The sequence below is a fragment of the Podarcis liolepis genome, assembly GCF_965112155.1.
Source record: "Podarcis liolepis genome assembly, chromosome: 6".
Classification (NCBI taxonomy): Eukaryota; Metazoa; Chordata; class Lepidosauria; order Squamata; family Lacertidae; genus Podarcis; species Podarcis liolepis.
Window position 1 is genome coordinate 96,466,352 of NC_139559.1, and position 8,342 is coordinate 96,474,693.

Genomic DNA, 8,342 nt, shown 5'->3' on the forward strand with positions numbered 1-8,342 from the left:
CTCCCTCCCCCACAGGTGGGCGGGGTTTGCGGCACTGAGCGGGGGGGGGCTCACCTGGGCAGGTGCCTCCCACCTGCTTGGGCTGGCCTTTGCCCCGCCCTGGGCCAGAAGGGGGTGGGGCTAAGGCCAAGGAAAAGAGGCGGACCCCTTTGCCCAAGCCTCACTTGGTTTTCCTCCTTCCAGGATCAAGATCATCAGGAGCGTGTCCTGGCGGCCGGATTGAGGGAAGGAACCGGCCTTTAGGTATTTTGCTTGGATGGGGGGGGGGCTCGAGCACCGTACGGACGACTGTGGGATCCCTCTGCCGCCACTGCAGCCGCGAACGGAGGATCCTCTGCACGTGGCTGCAGTGGCGCAATGGCCGGGGGCAGCAGGGTGATGCCCCCGCAGGGTGCCTTCTTGTCACCCCCCTCAGAGATGGCACCCGGGGCAACCCCCCCGCCTCCCTCCTCCGCCACTGACTGGCACACAATACAGACTCTCCTGGCCTGGCCCCTGGTCCTATGTTCTTACAGGACAGTAGACGCTCTTGCAGGGGCTTCCCATAGTTACAGGAGTTGCTCTTTTGCATACATACCTCAGGAGGCACCTGCAGGAGACAAAAGGAAGAGAGGAAGCGAATTCCGAAAGAAGGCAGAGGAAGGGCTCCAGATCCTGAAGGGCAGCTCTCCCAAGCCCTTGCCCGGTACCTCGTAGACGGCAAAGCCGATGGTCTCCATGCCCTTGCCAAACCGCCTCTTCCGCTGCTGGTGCTTCTGCATCAGAGACAGGAGGAAACTGCAGTCTGGCTTCCTCCTGTCCTCACCATGGTCCATCTCTTCAAAGCGGATTTTGAATTGGGGGTTAATCCAGAACGTTGCTGAAGGAGAAAGAAAGAAAGAAAGAAAGAAAGAAAGAAAGAAAGAAAGAAAGAAAGAAGAAAGGAGACTGTGGGGTGCAAGGGTTTGGGGAGATGGGAGTCAAATTCAACTACTGTAATGCATATTCTCACGAGTTAGTAAATGGACACAGAGCTGTATTGCTAGATAGGCAGACTCAGAGCATGGGAATGCAAATGGTAGAGAGCGCTCTGTGTGAGGTCATTTCCTGTTTCCGGTAGCAGGAAGAAACAAGAAATATAAGCCTGTCTTGTTCCTGCCGCTCTCTTCTTTCTTTCTCCAATCTGTAATGAATGCACATATGGCTGTCCTTCATCCAGCTCAGGCTCACACCTGAAGCTGGTTATGCTGTAAAATGTAAATATTTTATCTGCATAGGGTTTTTTTTAATAACAATGTTTATTAATTTTTCAGTTTTACATCTCAAAATAAACATTTTACATAATACCTTCCCTCCTTCCCCTTTCGTGGTTCATTTTACTTATCTCTCATTCCTGCATATTTTAATCTAATCGTTTCTCCATTTTACATCCTTTAAATATTTACCATACTGTTGAATTTATCTAAATGCTAAAAGCATTTTCAGTTGCACACAATTATTTTCTAAATATTCAGCAAAAAAACCCCACTCCTCTTTGAATAAAGGTTATTCTTAACTCATTGCAGATCATTTCCCAATAGCCTTTAATCTTTTTACAGGTCCACCACATGTGAAAAAACATTCCTTCCGTTTCTCTGTGTTTCCAACATCTTGACTTGGGGCTAAATACTATCTATGCATCATTTTTATATAATTCTCTTTCAAAGTATAGCATGCAGTAAATTTCAAATTATTCTTCCAGTTTCTCCCAGACTTCCAGACTTCTCCCAGAAGTCTATGTTATGCCTTATATCCATTGCCCAGTGTGTCGCTGAAGTTTTGACTAACTCGTCTTTCATTTCCCATTCTAATAATAAGTTATACATTTTTGACAATAATTTATCCTTATTCCATAATAATTCTCTTTCAAACTGTGAGCTTCGATCCGGAAACCCATTTTTAAAATCTAATTTAAACATACAGTATCATATATTTGATGATACTATAACCAATCCTTACTTCTTCCATTGCATAGTTCTACGCTGCCTTTGCTGTGAGCCAATCCAAGACTATTCAGTAAGTAGACACTATTTTTAAGCTTACTTTACAAGTTGTTGCTTGTTTCTCTGTTATGCGGGCTAACAAAGAGGAAGCCAGCTTATTTCATAAGCTGGAATTTCTCAAAAGGGAAGGCTTTGCAGACTAATTTTCAAAGCTTCTGTTTTCGCTGCCAAGGATGGGATTTTAAAACTTAAACAAAAACACCACAGGAGACTGGAGGGGCGAATTGTAATTACGGTAAGTTATCCTCTCCTACCTACTAAAACCCATCCCACACGACTCACATCACGTGTCATGTGAGCTACCTGGGTAGTTTATGCAGCCGCCAGCCGTGCTCCCCCCGCTGACAGGTTCTGTTGTAGAGTGCCATTTTTCACTTCTGGAACTTGCACGACTTCAGCGCGTCTGGCGTGAGGTTGCAAATCTCAAGGCGGGAGAACTCCTGAAGGATGTCTTGTAAGGACATCCTAGGAGAAGGAGACAGGTCGTGAATTCAGATCATGCACTCGCTCATTGGTCAAAATAAAAAAATTCCTTCCAGTAGCACCTTAAAGACCAACTAAGTTAGTTCTTGGTATGAGCTTTCGTGTGCATGCACACTTCTTCTCATTGGTGACATGCTTGCATCTTTAGAAATGTGATCCCTAAGACAAATGGAAAGGGAGGGAGGGAGACGAAACCCTGAGGCGGGTGTGTTTCCTGCAGCTATCTGGAGTTTCCCCTCGATGACCGTGACCTGACAGTTTCAAAACAGCCAAGCCAGAAAGAAAACAGCCAGGCAGGAATGGTAGGAAGGCCAGAGAGAGCGAGGGAGTCACATCATATGCTCAGAGGGCTCTGCGGCTTCTGTTGCGCAATCAGGAGACAGGCTCCAGTGTCCTTTCAAAATTGTACTTCTTGTCGTAACAGAAAACGAGTCATGCTGATAAAACCCAGAAAAATAAACGACAGGCCAGCAGGGAAACAACAACAACCAGAAATTGCATGTAAATCTTTGCCTTCCAAGTTATTCTGTCTACCTGAAGAAAACAGAAAAACTGCTTCCCCACCCGTTTCCAACATATAAATTTGAGCAACTTTTTTTCTTTGGGATGGGTGGTATCTTGGGCGTAGCCAAGATTTATGTGGGGGGTGGGGGTGGGCAAGACACGCACCTGTCATCACCCTCTGTCTGACTCTGTCTAGCAGATTTGGAATGAAATGTCTCAACAGCCGTCATTTTAAATTACTTTATTTTGATCCCAAGTGCTCATAAAAATCTGTCAAAATCCTTCTACAAATTTCTACTTTTAGTTAAGTGTTTTTATTTATTTACTTGATTATGGGTGGGGGCAGCTGCCCCACCTGCTCCCCTGGCTACACCCATGGGTGGTGTCTAACTAACTCGCACTCCAGAACACACCCACTGAAATCAACAGACATGGCTAAGGGCTTCTCATGGACACCTGGCTGCAAAAACTGGAAGCACTCCCTTTGGCCTGATCCAGCAACCAAGTTCTTCCTAGGAGCTCCTATACAACAAGGACCACAGCCTTGCCCTGCAAGAAGCAGGGGAGGGAGGTGGGAAAGAGTCAAGGGTACGCGAGAGAGGAGACCTGGCTGCAGTGACCCCCAACCTCTCCCTGCTTTTTGGGGTGCTTAGCGCCCATCTCTGGCAGGCAACCCTACAGTCTCAGATGAACCCTCCTTACCCAGAGCTCCTCGACAGACGACTGTGTGGGTCGCCCCGTCCACAGAAGAGAGCCACTACCGAGAAGGCCCTCTGCCTTGTTCCCTGTAACCTCACTTCTTGCAGTGAGGGAACCACCAGAAGACCCTCGGCACTTGATCTCAGTGGAGATGGGGGTGAAGGCGCTCCTTCAGGTATACTGGACTGAGGCCGTTTAGGGCTTTAAAGGTCAGCACCAACACTTTGAATTGTGCCCGGAAACATACTGGGAGCTAATGTAGGTCTTGGGGGCCACTCCCAGTCCCCAGTCTAGCTGCCGCATTCTGCATTAGTTGTAATTTCTGGGTCACCTTCAAAGGTAGCCCCATGTAGAGCACATTGCAGTAGTCCAAGCAGAAAATAACCAGAGCACGCCCCACTCTGGCAAGACAGTGCACAGGCAAGTAGGGTCTCATCCTGTGTACCAGATGGAGCTGGTAGACAGCCGCCCTGGACACAGAATTAACCTGTGCCTCCATGGACAGCTGTGAGTCCAAAATGACTCCCAGGCTGCGCACCTGGTCCTTCAGGGGCGCAGTTACCCCATTCAGGACCAGGGAATCCCCCACACCCACCCGCCCCGTCCCCCCAAAAACAGTACTTCTGTCTTGTCAGGATTCAACCTGCTTCACCCCCCGCCCCCCGTCATCCAATCTGCCTGCGCCACAGATTTTCTCATCTGGACACTTGCATCAGGATACAATCTCCCTTGATGGATTGATGCCATTGAGTCTAAGGCCAAACTTGAAGCGTGGCATATTTGGCTATAAACTGGGGGTGTTGAAATCCATATTCCTGACTAAACATGTGCACTTTTGCATGCAACCATTTTTATTTTATTTTTTGGCAGTCCAACCGCAAGCCTTCCATGGTTCCTCTTACAGATAGGTAGCCGTGTTGGTCTGCCATAGTCAAAATAAAAAAATTCCTTCCAGTAGCACCTTAAAGACCAACTAAGTTAGTTATTGGTATGCAGGGGCGCCGACTTATAAAAAATATTGGGGGGGCCCATACCGGGGTCCTGCCCCGGGAAGTTTTCTAAGTTCCAATGTCAGCGGCGCCCGGCAGAGCAGCCCTCTCGGCCACGGCAGCCTGGCTCTCCCAGCCCCCGGGGGCCGCCCTCCTCCCTCGTGCACCCGCAGCGTTCCCGCCCGGGGAGGCGGCGCCCCCAAGTACTCAGGTTCGGTTGTACCTGAGAAGCCGAGCACCTTGGCTCCCAAACAAATCGGCTTCTGAACAATCGAAACCCGGAAGTGAGTGTTCTGGTTTTCAAATGATTTTTGGAGGGCGAACATCCGGTGCGGCTTCCGATTGGCTGCAGGGGGCTCCTCTGGCAGAAGCCGCACTCTGGTTTTCAAATGGTTCCAGGAGTCCAATGGACTCCCGGAACGCATTCTGTTCGAGAACCAAGGTACAGTGGACGCTCGGGTTGCGAACGTGATCCATGTGGGAGGCACGTTCGCAACCCGCAGTGTTCGCAACTCACATTGCTGCGTCTGCGCACACACAGGTTGTGATTTAGCGCTTCTGCTCATGCACAAGTGCCGAAACCTGGAAGTAACCCATTCCGGTACTTCTGGGTTTCAGTGCATCCATAACCTGAAAATGCTTAAGCTGAAGCATCTGTAACCCGAGGTATGACTGTATGTACCAGTCCTAAGGAACTGGCCAAGTAAGGCAATCAGCATCTGCAGGTCCCTTGACAGACAGGAGAGAAGCCACACTCTTGGATTTCTGTTGGTAGATGCCTCTTCCTGAGATGCTTGTATTATGCTAATCATAGAATCATAGAGACAGAAGGGACCCCAAGGTCATCTAGTCCAGCCCCCTGCAATGCAGGAATCTTAGCTCAAGCATCCCTGACAGATGGCCACCTAGCCTCTCCCAGGGAGCAGAGACCGTCTGAACAGCTCTTATTGTCAGAAAGCTCTTCCTGATGTTGAGCCGGAAAAGTCTTTCAAAGCTGCTGCACACCTTTGTTTGGGGTCCTCCCCTCCTTGCAAATGTCAGTGGGAAGGAGGGCTCTGTTTCAACAGAAAAATAAAGATTCCCCCTTTCTTCCAGCTTCCACTCATTTGTCTCCGACTGATAATGGACTTGGGAGGCTTTGAGCCCCTTGGGGAGCTGAGCTGTAAAGGACAACCTCCAATGTTCATGCATCAGAAGGAGCCCAGGAGCCCCATCCGGGCTTACCCTGTGCAGGCTGGTTCCCCCCCCCCCACAAACACACACACTGGGTTGCAATTTTGTGGGGCAGCTTTGGCTGGGAGAGGCAGCCCCCGTTAAGTCTCTGCCAGCCCAATAGCACAGCCCCCCCCCGCCAAGTCCATGGCAGGAGACAGGCAGCAGCACCCAGACCCCAGAGGCTGCCCTTGGGACTGGCGTTCCCACACTGCCGCCTCCGCAACAAAGGCCAGCGGCCAAGTTCCCCCCCCCCCCCAGCCGCTTCCTTGGTCCCACAGGAAAGCCAGGCAGGGGCTGCACATCCTGCCCTCCGCCTCTTCCTGCTGCCCCCAACAGACAACCAGGCCTGCAAGCTTCCTCTTCTGACATCGCCCAGGCCCCCACACAACCCCCCACCAGCAAAACACCCAGGAGTTTGAAGGGACCCGAGGGCCACGCAGCCAAGGGGTCTAACTCTGCAGGGAAAAGCTTCCTGTCTTTCCTCTGCCCCCTCCCCACCGGAAAGGGATGGTGGCTGCAGGCTCTTCCCCCCCCCTTAACATCTGCAAAATGATTAAGGCTGATACATTGTGTTACAGGATTTTATCTAGGTAACTTCCCTGAGCTGTCAAGTTGAAAGGGTACATTCAGGCATAATATTTGCAACATTTAACAACTTTAAAGATGTCCCCCCCCCCCTGTAATTTCCATAACAGTTGGAAGGACAAAAATATAACCTCCTATGACAACTCCTGCAACCCATGAGCTTTCAGACAAAGATCATGCATGGACAAATGTAAAGATCTTTGGAAAGTATTGATCGAAACCACAGTAACAAACAAATCAATGTATCTTCAAGGGAAAGAATAAGTAGATCCATTTGCATATATAGCTCTGTAGGCTTAATGAGATTCCCACAAAACATTAGGAAGGCCTTTCTGGTGGTGAGAGCAGTCAGACAGGGGAAGGGGCTTTTAGGGAGAGGTCGGGGGGGGGGGCATCTGCCAGGGATGCTTTAGCTGTGAGTCCTGAATTGCTGGGGGTTGGACTGGATGACCTTTGGGTCCCTTCCACCTCTATGATTCCATGACCTTTAAGGGAAGTCACCTCCATCTTCGTCTCAGAGCAGATGCCCACAAGCCCTGGGCGGGAAGAGCCCGAGAGAGAGAGAGAGCCCGAGAGAGAGAGAGAGAGAGAGAGAGAGAGAGAGCCCGAGAGAGAGAGAGAGAGAGAGAGAGCCCGAGAGAGAGAGAGAGAGAGACACCGAGAGAGAGAGAGAGCCCGAGAGAGAGAGAGCGAGAAAGAGAGAGAGAGAGAGCCCGAGAGAGAGAGAGCGCGAGAAAGAGAGAGAGCCCGAGAGAGAGAGAGAGAGCCCGAGAGAGAGAGAGAGAGAGAGCGACCGAGAGAGAGACACCGAGAGAGAGAGAGAGCCCGAGAGAGAGAGAGCGCAGCCAAGCCCCCTTCACCGCCTGCCCCCCCCCGCCAGCCCCCTCTCCCCTCCTCCCTAGGCGGCAGCTCCGCCATGACCACAAACGGCGGCGGCAGCAGCAGCAGCCGCGCGCGGCCCGGGCTCCCCTCGCCGGCCGCGGGAGCCAAGGCGCGCGATAATTTGCTTAAATTATGTCAGCGGCGCCCGGCAGAGCAGCCCTCTCGGCCACGGCAGCCCGGCTCTCCCAGCCCCCGGGGGCCGCCCTCCTCCCTCGCGCAACCGCAGCGTTCCCGCCCGGGGAGGCGGCGCCCCCAGGAGAGGCGGCAGCAGCAGCCGCGCGCGGCCCGGGCTCCCCTCGCCGGCCGCAGGAGCCAAGGCGCGCGACGAGGGAGCCAAGGCGCGCGATAATTTTTTAAATTATTGGGGGGGCGGAGCCCCCCCAATAAAATTTTTGAGGGGGCTCGGGCCCCCTCAGGCCCCATGGGGTCGGCGCCTATGTTGGTATGAGCTTTCGTCTGAAGAAGTGTGCATGCACACGAAAGCTCATACCAAGAACTAACTTAGTTGGTCTTTAAGGTGCTACTGGAAGGAATTTTTTTTATTTCAACCGCAAGCCTGTCTTCTCGGAAGTTTATATCCCACGGAATTCGGGAGCACTTCTCCTCATCTCTTCCCCCCCCCCCCGCCGGGTTTTGTAGGTTCCCTCCTCGTCATTTGATTTGCAGGCCGTCTTTCCAGAAGTCAAGCCACGAGCTCTGGGCGGCGAAAGGATTTGCGGAGTTCCAAAAGTAGCCACAAACCACGCAGGTAAAACACATCAAAAAGTGCACAACAAAAGAGAGCTGTAAATCGTAACATGAGATCTAAAAATAAAGGTACCTCCCCCCCCCCCCCAAAAAAAAGACCCGTAACAGCAACTCGGGCATTGCTGAGTTTTTGCTGCTGCTGCTTTTGATCTGCATTTGGGCGCGCGAGGTCCCGCCCCCGCCCGAAAGCGGCTCCTTCTGCGCAGCCGCGCCGCCC